General features: G+C 35.2%; 1 protein-coding gene across 1 annotated transcript in view; it reads right to left on the bottom strand.

Moving 5' to 3' along the window:
- Positions 1-15531, bottom strand: part of st6galnac3 (ST6 (alpha-N-acetyl-neuraminyl-2,3-beta-galactosyl-1,3)-N-acetylgalactosaminide alpha-2,6-sialyltransferase 3) — a 126033-nt gene that overhangs the window by 107203 nt on the left and 3299 nt on the right. The window contains exons 2-3 of the mRNA XM_055014066.1: positions 12823-12892; positions 8450-8641 (exon numbers count right to left, since the gene is read on the bottom strand). The gene's annotated coding sequence lies outside the window, so the exon portion shown is untranslated. The remainder of the gene's footprint in view (positions 1-8449; positions 8642-12822; positions 12893-15531) is intronic.

Below are 15531 nucleotides of genomic sequence, written 5' to 3' on the forward strand. Positions count from 1 at the left end.
ACTATACTATACTATACTATACTATACTATACTATACTATACTATACTATACTATACTATAACATCTCATTTTAACTTCTGGGAACAAGAATTGTTATCTAATAGGAACAGGACCCTTGTGTTGGATCACTGTTCCAAATATAGCACCATTTTCACTCTGCCGAGGAACGTGGTGGAGTAATGTGATGATTGGCATCTGTCTGTCTGTCTGTCTGTCTGTCTGTCTGTCTGTCAGCAACATTACTCAAACACAGACTAATGGATTTGAATGAAATTTTCAGGGAAGGTCAGAAATGACACAAGGACCAAGTGATTAGATTCTGGCAGTGATGCAGCTTATAGTCTGGATCTACAGATTTGTTAAGGATTTCTGTATCATTGCCAGATAGCAGCACAACAAGTGAACACATCAGCTGCCTGCTGATGATCACATGATTGTGATCCTGCTACAAATCCACCGCTGAGGACTTATCAGGACTTATCCATCAGAAAGGACACAAGGAACAACTGATTAAATTGTGGGGCTGTTTCTGAGTCCCATCATAAAATTTAAAAAATGCTGCATTTCAGACAATGCCACATGGGGGAATGAGCAGCCTTGGAGGAGTACAGCGCTCTCTGAGGGCTTTTCTATTTTATCTTGTGAGAATAAGATATTTTTCTGTGGTCAATCAGTTGAAATATTATTCTTAAGAACAAAAATATCAGAACTTATAGAAACAGATTATTATTTCAGAGGAAACAGCATCAATTTTCAGACAAACGGCTGAAGCAAAAGCATGTAGGTTTGACTTGGCAGTGACGCTGCAGCTGCATCCATTTGGCAAAGATCTGACATCTTCTGAAGTTCACATGTTGATTTCTATTGACCAGTAATGCTCCTTTGTGAGGTGTGTCAAGAAAATGTAGAATAATTGAATTTTTCTAGTGTGTCCCTATTCCGACTGGAATAAAACCAGTCTGTTTGGATTCAGTCGCTCTGCTGCCAAGTTTGATTCTCCTGCTTTGATGACATTTAGCTGTTTTGGAGCTCTGGGAATACATGGAGGGAACCAGACAACACGTCTGACTCAGAAATTCAAATTCACAACCATGAAGAAACATGACAGACAGCTGCATCACTCCATTCATCTTTTCTACTTGTTAAAGTTTTTAGTAAACACAGAAGATTCCTCATCTAAGAGCTACAGAAAGAATTCTGGTGTTCCTAAGGGTTCAGTTTTAGGTCCTTTTTAATCTCTACTTGTTGGAAATGTCTTCAGGAGACATCAGTTTCCATAGTTGTGCATCACCGTGTCTCCTGAGGACCCTGAGGCCAGCTGATGCCCTTTTTAATTGTATTGTAGATATTAAATCATGGATGGCAAAGAATTTTTTGAAAAGACGGAGGTCCTTTAAACAAGCTTATCTCCCAACTGCAGCTCTGGCAATAAAACCATGTGAACAAGTTAAAAATCTCTGAGTCATCTTAGACTCAGCAGTCAGTTTTGAACCCCATGCCAAAAATATAACCAGGATGGCTTTTTAATCACTTAAAAATACTGCCAGACTACGACCAGTACTCTCTAAAACTAATCCAGTGACACTAATACATGCTTTTATTACTGTAATGCTGTCCTGTCAGGACTCCCTAAAAAACGATTCCACTCCATGAATTCTCACTAAGACCAGAAGAAAAACTCACATAAATATATAAATAAATCTCTTCACAGGTCACCAGTCTCTTTTAGAAGTGATGGGGGAGTTAATGGGGTGGTGTTGGGGTTGTTTGTACCGTTTTATTGCATTGTTATTTTTGTAAAAAACTTTGTTTTGCTTTGTATTTGTGAGAAAAGTGCTATATACTGTGAATAAAGTCTGGTTGACTGATAAAATAATTATTGTCATTCTATTGACTGTCCTGTTTTGCATTTGGCCACAAATTAACCAGTAAACACAATTTATTTCTATATCATTGCATATTATTGGTGACAGTGGTATTAAACTCACATATATTGTCTAAAACATGAAATATCTACTATAATAATTCGATAAAAGTGGCCATAATCCTACAAGAAAGAAAGCACCTCATTGTACTGTGGTATCTGTTCAGTAACGCTGATAAAATGAAAACCGTTCGGCTGCTGTTTCTGCAGGATGTCAGCTCTGTTTTGTACCAGAATATTAATGTTATCTGCTTCTGGTGGGGAGATAAACTCTGTTCCTCAGATATGTTTGAATTGAAAGCGTTGCAGTGAACACAGCTTATCATTTGTGTCCCAGAGCTGCATTCAGGGCTGGATTTGGGAAACTTCTCAGAGTTGATGTTACAGAATCAGCCAAATGAGTTTCTGTTTGTGTTCCTTAAAAGCAGTGAAATCCCGGGAAACAGATGTTGGGTTTTTCCGGTTCAGGGTCGCAGGAGGACTGAAGGGTAACTCAGTCTGGCTTCAGTCTGTTAGCAGCAGGAACAACACATTAACCCTGCATGTTTTACATCTGTGGAGGAAACCAGGAAACCCTAACTCTAGTCAGGAAACTGCACTGCAAGAAAACTCTAAATAAGTTTAACCCTCGTGTCGTCCTGCGAGTCAAAATTGACCCGTTTTATAGTTTGAAAATGTGGAAAAAAATAGATTTTCACGGTGAAACTTCTGATGTCCACATTTTCAACATTTTTGCGAAATCTTTAAACATTTTTTGGTAGAAAAAAGAAATGTCAAAAATGTTTCTTAAGAACATTCACAAAAAATCTACCAAAATCCAGCCAATTTCGCTGGATTTTGGTTGATTTTTATGTGAGTGTTCTTAAAGAAAATATTAGAAGTTTTACTGATATATATGGAATCACTTTAGATATTTTTAGGATTTTTGGGAAGATTTTTACTCATTTTTTGAAAAGATTTACAAGAATTCTCTTGCCAAATTTGGGGGATTTCTTAAAAATAAAACTTTCAAGGGAAATTTTTAAGAAATTATTGGAATTTTCTTCCTGAAGGTTTTGCAAATTTTCAGAAATTTGGGGAATTTTTTTGCTGAATTTTTGGATTTTTTTCAGACAAGTAAACAATATTTTTTGGTGCCTGTAAATGAAGACAGCAGGAGGGTTATTACATCTCAAATTAGGAGGTTACATGAAAGCAAAAATCTATTTTTCAGTGAAAAACTGCTATTTTTTTTTAGCATATCTGGCTTATTTTAAGACACCTAAGCTTGACAATCCTGGTAAAATAGAGCTGAAAATAAGTTTTCCCAGCTAATTTTTAGATCTCAATATTCTAAATATCATATCTTATTTCAAGAAATCTTACCAAGACATTTTTCACTATTGGCAGATTTTTCACTTATTTCAAGGTAAAAGTTCCTTGAAATAAGCTTTTTTTTCTTGTTTTGAGAGGAGCATTTTTTCCAGTGTGGAGCCACCTGTAAACAACCAACAGGATGAGTGATGCTGGAGGACGGCGCCGCCACCGAGGAGGCATTAGTGTCCTTAATGATTCTGTTTTTATCATCCACGTAGGAGTAAAAAACTCCCATCTAACTCCTACAGAGAGTGCTGCAGTTTTATTGTCCCCTTTTTCCTTCCCTCCTTTACTTCCTCTGTGTTTGGTTTCCTGCTACGATTTATAACGGAGGCAACAAAAGCTGTTTTTGTAAAGAAAAACCAACTGCCTGCTGCCCTTTACTCAAAACTATCTGCAGTGTTTGTGGCTCTGCGGGAGCATTATTACTGTAAATTAGATGATAATTTAGGCTTTATTGTTATTTGTTAAAGCTGCAGCGGACAGAAATCTGGCAGAAGGCAAAAAAAAAGCCAGAATGAGAAAATATAAACCCCTCCTGTGGCTCTCCCATCTCTTTTCTCTGCTCCAAGCTTCTCTCACCACACAAACACGCTTCAAACATGGAAAATGAATCTTTATCTACATACTATTCCAGCCTGGATTCAGCTCTTCCTGAGTCAAAGTACTTGGACTTTGTTAGTACGTATGGAGAACCTGGAATTAACAAAATATCCGAAAACAAGATTGATTTACTTTCTAACGCCTGAAAATGGAACCATGAGGAAGTGAAGGAGTTTAGTTTCCTCTTAGACTACTTTAAATACAGTATATTAGGGGGTTAGAATGTCATTTTTATCCTTGTATAGCAGAAATACTGCCTACAGCAGCTTTAAAGTGCTATCAGTCAGTCTATATTCACTGAACATGAATGTAAATGCAACATGAAGACATACAGTTTTTTTTATTTAGAGAGAAGGTTAAACATCTAACTTCTGTTGTCACATTTAGCCTCAACACTGGAAACAATGCCCCTCTCAAAACAAGAAAGAAAAACTTATTTCAAGGAACTTTTACCTTGAAATAAGTGATAAAATCTGCCAATAGAACAAGTGAAAAATGGCTTGGTAAGATTTCTTGAAATAAGATATGATATTTAGAATATTGAGATCTTAAAATTAGCTGGGAAAACTTATTTTAAGCTCTATTTTACCAGGATTGTCAAGCTTAGGTGTCTTAAAATAAGACAGATATGCTTTAAAAAAAAAAAAAAAAAAGCAGATTTTCACTCAAAAATAGATTTTTGCTTTCATGTAACCTCCCAATTTGAGATGTATTAAACCTTCCTGTTGTCTTCATTTATGGGCACCAAAAAATATTGTTTCCTTGTCTGTCTGAAAAAAATCCAAAAATTCAGAAAAAAAATTCCCCAAATTTCTGAAAATTTGTAAAACCTTCAGGAAGAAAATTCCAATAATTCCCTTTTCTTGCTAAGTTTCCCTTAAAAGTTTTATTTTAAAAAAAAAAATCACCCAAATTTGGCAAGAAAATTCATGTAAATATTTTCCAAAAAATGAGTAAAAATCTTCCAAAAAAATCCTAAAAATATCTAAAGTGATTCCATATATATCAGTAACACTTCTAATATTTTATTTAGGAACATTCACAAAAAAAATCAGCCAAAATCCAGCAAATTTCGTTGGATTTTGGTTGATTTTTTTGTGAATGTTCTTAAGAAACATTTTTAACATTTCTTTTTTCCACCAAAAAATGTTCAAAAATTTCCCAAAAATGTTGAAAATGTGGACATCAGAAGTTTCACTGTGAAAATATATTTTCTCCACATTTTCAAACTTTAAAACGGGTCAATCTGACCTGCAGGACGACACGAGGGTTAAACTTATTTTAAGTTTTCTTGTAAAATTCAACTCAGAACAAGATCATTTCAAGATTGTTTGACTTAACAAGATATTTAAGATGCACTGTCTTAAAACAAGTCCCTCCATCTGCTGAAATGTCACTTGTTAAGTGAATTTATCTTAAATCAAGTGGGATGAGATATTTAGACTAAAAATAAGACAAACAGACTTGGTAAGATCTTGAGTTTTTGCAGTGAAAAGGTTTAAATCTGCTCAGGGACTAGCAGATTCTTGACCAGTGAGTTCATCCACATCCTGGTTTAGGGTTTGAATTCTAGTTTTGGTTTGTAGATCCCATCCTGTGCTCCTCGTACCTTCTGGTTTGTGTTTCTGTACTTTTTTTACACTCAGTTTTTTTGGATTAGTCCCTTTGATCACCAGTCACCTTCTATTGTTCCCTGTCACCTTATGAGTCAGTTTCATTGAAGTTTCTTTGTTCCTTCCAGCTGCCCGTTGAGTGTGTTTGGGTTCTACTTCCTTTGTGATATCGTCAGGTGTGGCTTTAAAGGACACTGATCAGATAGTGTGACCAGAACACCGACACTCCTTTGACTGTTAAAGGTCGTCTTTAAATGTCAACTTTACTGAAATGACACAAAGCCACAGATGACAAAAGAAAGACGAGAACAGGCTGCTGGATGCTACATGTCAGTTATGGTCGCAGTCAGACACTTGAATGTCCAAAACTCCACCATTTCATATCTAGAGGAAATTCTTTCAGGCAGCGTGGTAGGACAGATAATCTTCTGAATGTCCAACAACCTGATCCTGTCCCCTAAAACGTCCATATCGCTACCATTTTTCATCTAAGAAACCATTTCAAACAGCTCTAAATGTCCATCAACCAGATCCAGTCCCCTAAAATGTCCGCCAACTTCACCAAGTCCTGAAGTAGGAGGAGGACAATGTTCAACAAGCGACACCAACAACCTCATTAATTCTATTTGTTGCAGACTAGTAGTTTCTGATCTAACCTTACTCTTCATCTAATCATTATCATTTCCTATAAAATGCATATCTGGCTGCTTCCAAACGTCCATTCTGTTATAGAGATGCTGTGTCATGGAACAACAACTTTTTAAACCCTGATGTAAAAAAAGAATGGACAGAATTTAACAAGATGTTCCATGTTTGGTTCTATTTTCATGTAGTACAGTTAAAGGAGCCTTTACCTGTCCACAGGAAACAGGTGGAATCAAAGTGGTGACCTGTTCTAGTCTCGCTAACAGTTAGCTCACATTAGCCTCCATCTGATCTCTTCTATGTTCACTTTCACATTTAATCCAGAGAATACTTTCTTGAAAAGGGAAAATAAACCCTTTCCAGCAAAGTTTATTGAAACAGACGTGTTTGAACCATCGACTCCCATCTGCTCTTTGCATGGAGGAGGTTAAATAAAAACAGTTTCCTCTATTCTGCATCGAAAACCACTGATTCATTCACCACTGAAGAGATGTGATAGTTCACTGAGATTTAAAACTCTGATTAATAATCATCCTTTTGCATCTGTCAGCTGTTGAGTCATTTTAGTATCTGACATGATGTGTACAATCCTGATACCTGTCGTAACATGAAGTCTGCTATCTGAGTCTTTGGTCTCTTATGGCAGATTGGTGGTTCTTTCTGTTCTATTTGCACTGAATTAAACCCTAAGTAGGAAAACAATCACGTAGAAATGCCTGCACTCAAACCCTCCACCAGAGGACGACTGGACGGCAACCGTCAGCGAAATAAACTCTACGGAGAATCTGACCTTTACCTGAAGACTGCAATATGATAAATATTTAAAATGCTGAAGGAAATGAGCCATTTACAGCTCGGTCCAAAACACCACACGGAAAATCTGGAAATAATGAGAAAGTTTGAGGTTTTAAAAACACAAGAAGAAGGTCTGAGATGCAAACTGAAGGAGAAATAGTTCAGATTTTGCTCTGCTGCGAGGTCAGCGGTGGAAATGAAGCAGATTAGCGGCAGTAATCATTTCAGCTCCTTTGAACAAAAGGTCAGATTTCCATTCAGGCAGCATTCAGACGCTCAAGGGGGATCTGATCGACTCATCAGTGGTTTGTTCAAGTAGATCAACCTGCAGCAGCCATTCACCTGTTATAAAAATGCCTGGAGTTTACAGAAGAACGGTGCTCATTAAGTAGCATTGTTAAAATGGGAAAGATGGCATCAGACCTGCAGGGATGTCTAAGAAGTGGTATTAGGTGGGTCTTTGTCCTAGTAAGACTGGAAGTTTCTAAGAGGACTATGTATGACAACGAGCTCAGACTCAATTCAAAGCTTTTACCTAAAGACCAGAGAAATCCAAACAGTGGTGACCTTCATGAACTTTACTCCAGTCATCTGACCTCAACCTCACTACACATTTAACTCTCCTGTTGTCTTCATTTACAGGCACCGAAAAATATTGTTTCCTTGTCTGAAAAAAATCAAAAAATTCTGAAAAAAAATTCCCCAAATTTCTGAAAATTTGCAAGACCGTCAGGAAGAAAATTCCAATAATTCCTTCAAGTTTCCCTTAAAAGTTTTATTTTTTAAAAAAATCCCCCAAATTTGGCAAGAAAATTCTTGTAAATATTTTCTAAAAATGAGTAAAAATCTTACAAAAAAATCCTAAAAATATCTAAAGTGATTCCATATATATCAGTAAAACTTCTATTTTCTTTAAGAACATTCACATAAAAATCAACCAAAATCCAGCGAATTTCGCTGGATTTTGGTTCTTCAGAAACATTTTTAACATTTCTTTTTTTCCACCAAAAAATGTTCAAAGATTTCCCAAAAATGTTTAAAATGTGGACATCAGAAGTTTCACTGTGAAAATGTTTTCCCCCAACATTTTCAAACTTTTAACTGGGTCAATTTTGACCCGCAGGACGACACGAGGGTTAAACAGTCCATTTAGAATGTGAAAATAGACCTCATAATAAGCATATATTTCTATTATGTATATATTTAACTTTCTTCCAGTTTTTAAGTAAAAAGTAGTTGTATCTTCACCAGTGACGTCTTAAAGATGTAGCTGAGTTTATATCTCGTCATTTAAGGACCATAATCTGCAGCTTTTTCTTTGTCTGCCTCAAAATATCAGTAGAAATGAAGAACATGTGGCTCAATGTGGATTTTAAACAGACATAAAAGGAGAAATCTGCCATAATGTGGAGAAAATGACTAAATCCAGCGTTTCTTCTCCATCCTCATCCTGACAGCTTGAAGTTCTTCTATCAGCCCATTTAAGCTCCACCGTTTTCAGTTTAACCTTACCTGATCGCTGTATTTGGAGGAACTGATTCAGTTTGAGATAGCGGCTTCTGTATCTGCTGGCTGGAGGAAGCGATGGAAAGCTGGTCGACATGCCTGTCTCCTCCATCACGTCATTCAGATGCTGTCTTTGTGTTCGGAGGCTGTAATTGAGTTCAGCTGCTTTCTGCTGGTTCCTGCCAGACGAAGTGACACCTGGAGGAAACAGAAATTTACCAACATATCAGTCCTGTTTGCAAATGAAAGAAACCAATCTCTGCTTTTTTTTTTTTTAAAACAAGCATAAAAAAATAAATATAAAAACTGCTTTACACAGGAGGCTGTAATTACCGAGACACAAACAGCTGAAATCCACAACGGTACAAACTCTGTATTTCTCTAAAGCTCTGATCAGCTGCAGCTCTTTGATTCGCTGCTGCTGCATTGATCAAACTCCTTCAGCAGGTCATCTCTCCAGATCAGTATCTCCATCAGGGTTATCGCCAAATCTCACCCTTTATATTTCTTTCTATCCCTCAGTCTCTCCTTTTTTTGGAGCTTTTCAAACAGAGCATGAAAAAAACAAGAGACAGTAATCCTCAAACTCTCAGAGAGCCACATGGAGGATTCAATTCATTCTCCAAGAAGAGAGAAAAGTCGAGGTCATCTGCATCTGGAATTACCTGAGGATGATTAACCTTCATGTCGTCCTGCTGGTCATAACTGACCCATTTTAAAGTTTGAAAATGTGGAAAAAAATATATTTTCACAGTGAAACTTCTGATGTCCACATTTTCAACATTTTTAGGAAATCTTTGAACATTTTTTGATGGAAAAAAAGAAATGTTAAAAATGTTTCTTAAGAACATTCACAAAAAATCAACCAAAATCCAGCGAATTTCACTAGATTTTGGTAGATTTTTTTGTGAATGTTCTTAAATAAAATATTATAAGTTTTACTGATATATATGGAATCACTTTAGATATTTTTATAATAAATTTTTTTGGAAGATTCTAATTTTTTGAAAATATTTACAAGAATTTTCTTGCCAAATTTGGGGGATTTTTTTTAAAATAAAACTTCTAAGGAATTATTGGAATTTTCTTCCTGACGGTTTTGCAAATTTTTAGAAATTTGTGGAATTTTTTTGCTGAATTTTTTGATTTTTTTAGGGGAGTAAGCAATATTTCTTGGTGCCCGTGAGTGAGGACACACGAGGGTTAAAATAAAATGTGAAAACAGCAGCGACAGGTGAACTCATTGCCTGGTTTCAGAACGTATGTAAAGACATGAACAACTAACAGACAGCTGAGCTCATCTTGTTCTCTGAGAGCCTTTTGTCTCTGAACACTCGCTGTGAAGCCCACTCTGATTTCAGCTTCAGTCCATTTGTGTGATGAGACGCCAGTCTGGTTCCCAGGATTCAGTCCGGTGATGCTCCTGAAACCTTCCTCCTCTGCTGACAGACGGAAACACAAAGACGGAGGTTTGGCTGATGGAGACGAATCTGTTCCAGCAGAAACCTCGTCTGAAAACGTGTGGAGAGTCTATCTCAGAATGTACAGCTTCTATTCTGCATTTGTTTTAAAATTAATACCACATTAGTCATTACAGATGAGAGGAGCAGCTTAATAATGTGTTTATAAAGTTACTCTGAATTTCTAAATCTGGTGGTTTTCTTTGGTCTGGAGGTGGAGATCTGACTTTTTAAAAAAAAATGCCATTTACATATGCAGTAAAATATCTTTATATATAGTAAAATATTGACATATGCAGTAAAATATCTGTAATAAAATATCTACATATGCAGTAAAATATCTTTATATATAGTAAAATATCTACATATGCAGTAAAATATCTGTAATAAAATATCTACATATGTAGTAAAATATCTATATATGCAGTAAAATATCTACATATGTAGTAAAATATCTATATATGCAGTAAAATATCTACATATGTAGTAAAATATCTACATATGTAGTAAAATATCTATATATGCAGTAAAATATCTATATAAGCAGTAAAATATCTACATATGTAGTAAAATATCTACATATGTAGTAAAATATCTATATATGCAGTAAAATATCTACATATGTAGTAAAATATCTATATATGCAGTAAAATATCTACATGTGCAGTAAAATATCTACATATGTAGTAAAATATCTATATATGCAGTAAAATATCTATATATGCAGTAAAATATCTACATATGTAGTAAAATATCTATATATGCAGTAAAATATCTACATATGTAGTAAAATATCTATATATGCAGTAAAATATCTACATATGTAGTAAAATATCTATATATGCAGTAAAATATCTACATATGTAGTAAAATATCTACATATGTAGTAAAATATCTATATATGCAGTAAAATATCTACACATGCAGTAAAATATCTACATATGTAGTAAAATATCTACATATGTAGTAAAATATCTATATATGCAGTAAAATATCTACACATGCAGTAAAATATCTACATATGTAGTAAAATATCTATATATGCAGTAAAATATCTACACATGCAGTAAAATATCTACATATGTAGTAAAATATCTACATATGTAGTAAAATATCTATATATGCAGTAAAATATCTACACATGCAGTAAAATATCTACACATGTAGTAAAATATCTATATATGTAGTAAAATATCTACATATGTAGTAAAATATCTACATATGCAGTAAAATCTCTACATATGTAGTAAAATATCTACATATGTAGTAAAATATCTACATATGCAGTAAAATATCTACATATGTAGTAAAATATCTATATATGCAGTAAAATATCTACATATGTAGTAAAATATCTACATATGCAGTAAAATATCTATATATGTAGTAAAATATCTACATATGTAGTAAAATATCTACATATGCAGTAAAATATCTACATATGTAGTAAAATATCTATATATGCAGTAAAATATCTACATATGTAGTAAAATATCTACATATGCAGTAAAATATCTACATGTGTAGTAAAATATCTATATGTGCAGTAAAATATCTACATGTGCAGTAAAATATCTACATGTGCAGTAAAATATCTACATGTGCAGTAAAATATCTACATGTGCAGTAAAATATCTACATGTGCAGTAAAATATCTATATCTGCAGTAAAATATCTACATGTGCAGTAAAATATCTACATGTGCAGTAAAATATCTATATGTGCAGTAAAATATCTATATCTGCAGTAAAATATCTACATGTGCAGTAAAATATCTACATGTGCAGTAAAATATCTATATGTGCAGTAAAATATCTATATCTGCAGTAAAATATCTACATGTGCAGTAAAATATCTACATGTGCAGTAAAATATCTATATGTGCAGTAAAATATCTACATGTTCAGTAAAATATCTACATGTGCAGTAAAATATCTACATGTGCAGTAAAATATCTACATATGTAGTAAAATATCTATATATGCAGTAAAATATCTATATATGTAGTAAAATATCTATATATGCAGTAAAATATCTACATATGTAGTAAAATATTTACATATGTAGTAAAATATCTACATGTGCAGTAAAATATCTATATCTGCAGTAAAATATCTACATGTGCAGTAAAATATCTACATGTGCAGTAAAATATCTATATGTGCAGTAAAATATCTACATGTTCAGTAAAATATCTACATGTGCAGTAAAATATCTACATGTGCAGTAAAATATCTACATATGTAGTAAAATATCTATATATGCAGTAAAATATCTATATATGTAGTAAAATATCTATATATGCAGTAAAATATCTACATATGTAGTAAAATATTTACATATGTAGTAAAATATCTACATGTGCAGTAAAATATCTATATCTGCAGTAAAATATCTACATGTGCAGTAAAATATCTACATGTGCAGTAAAATATCTATATGTGCAGTAAAATATCTACATGTTCAGTAAAATATCTACATGTGCAGTAAAATATCTATATGTGTAGAACCTCTGATCCACATCATGGCGCTTCACTGCTTCCTACTGAATAATTAAAGCAGAACTGAACGTTAGCGACAGACAGAAGAAGTGTCAGATAATCAGGAAACACTGCAGCGCGATAAATACGACATCCGAGGTGCTTTTAAACACACTGAGGACAGACGAGGCGCCTCAGGTCCATTTAGCAGCTGTCAGGGAGCTTCAATCATTCCACGTGTTCACATTGATCATGGAAACAGAGCCCTGATAGGATCTCCTCTAAAAGTCATGGAAGGAAATATTACAGAAATGTGAACATCTGCATCACAGAAGCAGATGTGGAGACGAGCTGAGGTCAGGATCTGTCAAAGAGAACATTTAAGATAAATTTAATAAATTCAGACATAATAATTTTACATCTATACTAGCAGTCTCACCTTCTGATTTAATGGTTCTCCTTTATTTTCATGACTATTTCCATTGGAACTTCTCACTGAAGGCATCAAACTATGAATAAACACATATGGAATTATGTAGGAAATTTTAAAAAAGTGTGAAATAAGCCTAAACATGCTTGATATTTGAGATTCTTTGCTTTGATTCCTGCTTTGGACACTCTCAACATTCTCTGGATGGGCTTCATGAGGTAGAACCTGAAATGGTTCTCCAACAGTCTTGAAGGAGTTCCCAGACATGCTGAGCACTTGTTGGCCCTTTACTTTGAAATTCAAGTAATTCAAGTCCAATGAATATGTTGAAATGGTCCAAAGGGAAGTGGTGAACTGTCAGAGGTTAAAAGGTAAGGTTACCCAAAAGTGAACAATAAAGAACATTTCAGAATTCTACTAAAAGGCCTTTTTCAGGGAACAGAAATGGGTTAACAACTTAAAGCTGTTCTGCTGCAGTGGAGGTTGATCAAGCATTGAAGTTGGTGCTACCAAATCCTACAGGAGTCCTAACTTTTCTAGATCACTTCCAACCTCCTCTGTCTGCATAAGGTAGTGCTGGAACACACAGTGGAACCAGACCCTCCAGAGGTACCTTTAAAAATGGACTCTGTGGTGGTTTATCCTCATTTCTGTGATGATATTTAGTCTTTTTGCAGCAATTTTGCATGTTTTTGTGGTGCTTTTGCTTCTTTTTGTCATGATTTTGTGTCTTTTCATGCATGTTTGTGTGTTTTAGTGCAGATTTGGAGTCCGATTTTGCAACTATTCTGGCAATTTTGCTTCTGTTTGTGGAAAATATTCATAGTATGAATGTGGAACTTTAATTATTAACTGAAGCTACTGTAGATAAAAAAAAATGATTCTGAGGAGGTTTGGGAGGAACTTTGGTCAGATTTGGCAGAATTTTTGTGAAGATTTTGCATTTCTTTGTCATGATTTTGAGTCTTTTTGTGTGTGTTTTTGTGTTGATTCTGTCTGCACAAAGTAGTGTTGGAACACACCGTGGCACCACCATTTCAAAAATGATTTCAGAGCTTAAACCCTTTTCAAAATGACTTAGTTTATCACAATCACTGAAAACCTGACCAAAATTACTTTAAATACACCAAAAACAAAATAAATTGCAGCAAAAAAATCACAAAATGTGTAGAAAACAACCTAAAACGTGGCTGAAATGACAAAACCTGTCCATAATTACGAAAAATCATTCTAAGCAACTTAAAATGTGGCCAAAATCACACAAAAACCTGTCCAAAATGATTAAAACTCCGTATAAAAGAAGCAAAAATGTGGCCAAAATGACTAAACGTACAAAATTACTTAGAATATTTCCAAGAATGATTTCAAATGTGTCTAAAACAGCTTGAAGCCTTTTCATAATGACTTCAAGTTTGTCAAAATGTCTTAAAATGACTCCAAATTTGACCAAAATGACTTCAAATCCACCGAAAACAAAATATATTGAGGCAGAAATAATACAAAATGTGTAGAAAACAACCTAAAATGTGGCTGAAATGACAAAACCTGTCCAAAATGACTAAAAATCATCCAGAACAACTTAAAATGTGGAAAAAATGACACAAGAACCTGTAGAAAATGACAAAAAATCAGTATAAAACAAACTAAAATGACAAAACCTAAACCACAACAGACTCAGCTGACATGATGCGAATGAAGAATTCAACAGAAACAAAGTGACCTGACCTTCTCTGCACCAGAACCACAAACCCAGTCCAACCTTTCTTCATGTTTTCTCTGCATTTAACGCTGCTGCTGTGCTTTAATTAAACTTTCATTAAGTTCGCCAGCGTTTGGACGAATCCTGTGTTCTGTGAGGACAGATCAGAAGAGGAAGACAGGATGGAGGACAAACAAACCAGACAGAGAGGTGGAAGCCCTGATCCGTCCGTCTCCTCTGTCGTCCATTCACACGTTTGTCTTCCTTCCTTCCGTCTTCCTTCCTTCTGTCTTCATGTCTTCCTTCCTTCTGTCTTCATGTCTTCCTTCCTTCTGTCTTCATGTCTTCCTTCCTTCCGTCTTCATGTCTTCCTTCCTTCCGTCTTCATGTCTTCCTTCCTTCATGTCTTCCTTCCTTCTGTCTTCTTTCCTTCCTTCCGTCTTCATTTCTTCCTTCCTTCCGTCTTCCTTCCTTCCTTCCGTCTTCATTTCTTCCTTCCGTCTTCATGTCTTCCTTCCTTCCTTATGTCTTCATGTCTTCCTTCCGTCGTCCTTCCGTCTCCATGTCGTCCTTCCTTCTGTCGTCCTTCCTTCTGTCTTCATGTCTTCCTTCCTTCCGTCTTCATGTCTTCCTTCCTTCCGTCTTCATGTCTTCCTTCCTTCCGTCTTCATGTCTTCCTTCCTTCCGTCTTCATGTCTTCCTTCCGTCTTCATGTCTTCCTTCTGTCTTCATGTCTTCCTTCCTTCATGTCTTCCTTCCTTGTCTTCATGTCTTCCTTCTGTCTTCATGTCTTCCTTCCGTCTTCATGTCTTCCTTCCTTCCGTCTTCATGTCTTCCTTCCTTCATGTCTTCCTTCCTTCTGTCTTCATGTCTTCCTTCTGTCTTCATGTCTTCCGTCTTCATGTCTTCCTTCCTTCTGTCTTCATGTCTTCCTTCTGTCTTCATGTCGTCCTTCCGTCTTCATGTCGTCCTTCCTTCTGTCGTCCTTCCGTCTTCATGTCTTCCTTCCTTCTGTCATC

Source organism: Amphiprion ocellaris, chromosome 10 (assembly GCF_022539595.1).
Source record: "Amphiprion ocellaris isolate individual 3 ecotype Okinawa chromosome 10, ASM2253959v1, whole genome shotgun sequence".
Lineage (NCBI taxonomy): Eukaryota > Metazoa > Chordata > Actinopteri > Pomacentridae > Amphiprion > Amphiprion ocellaris.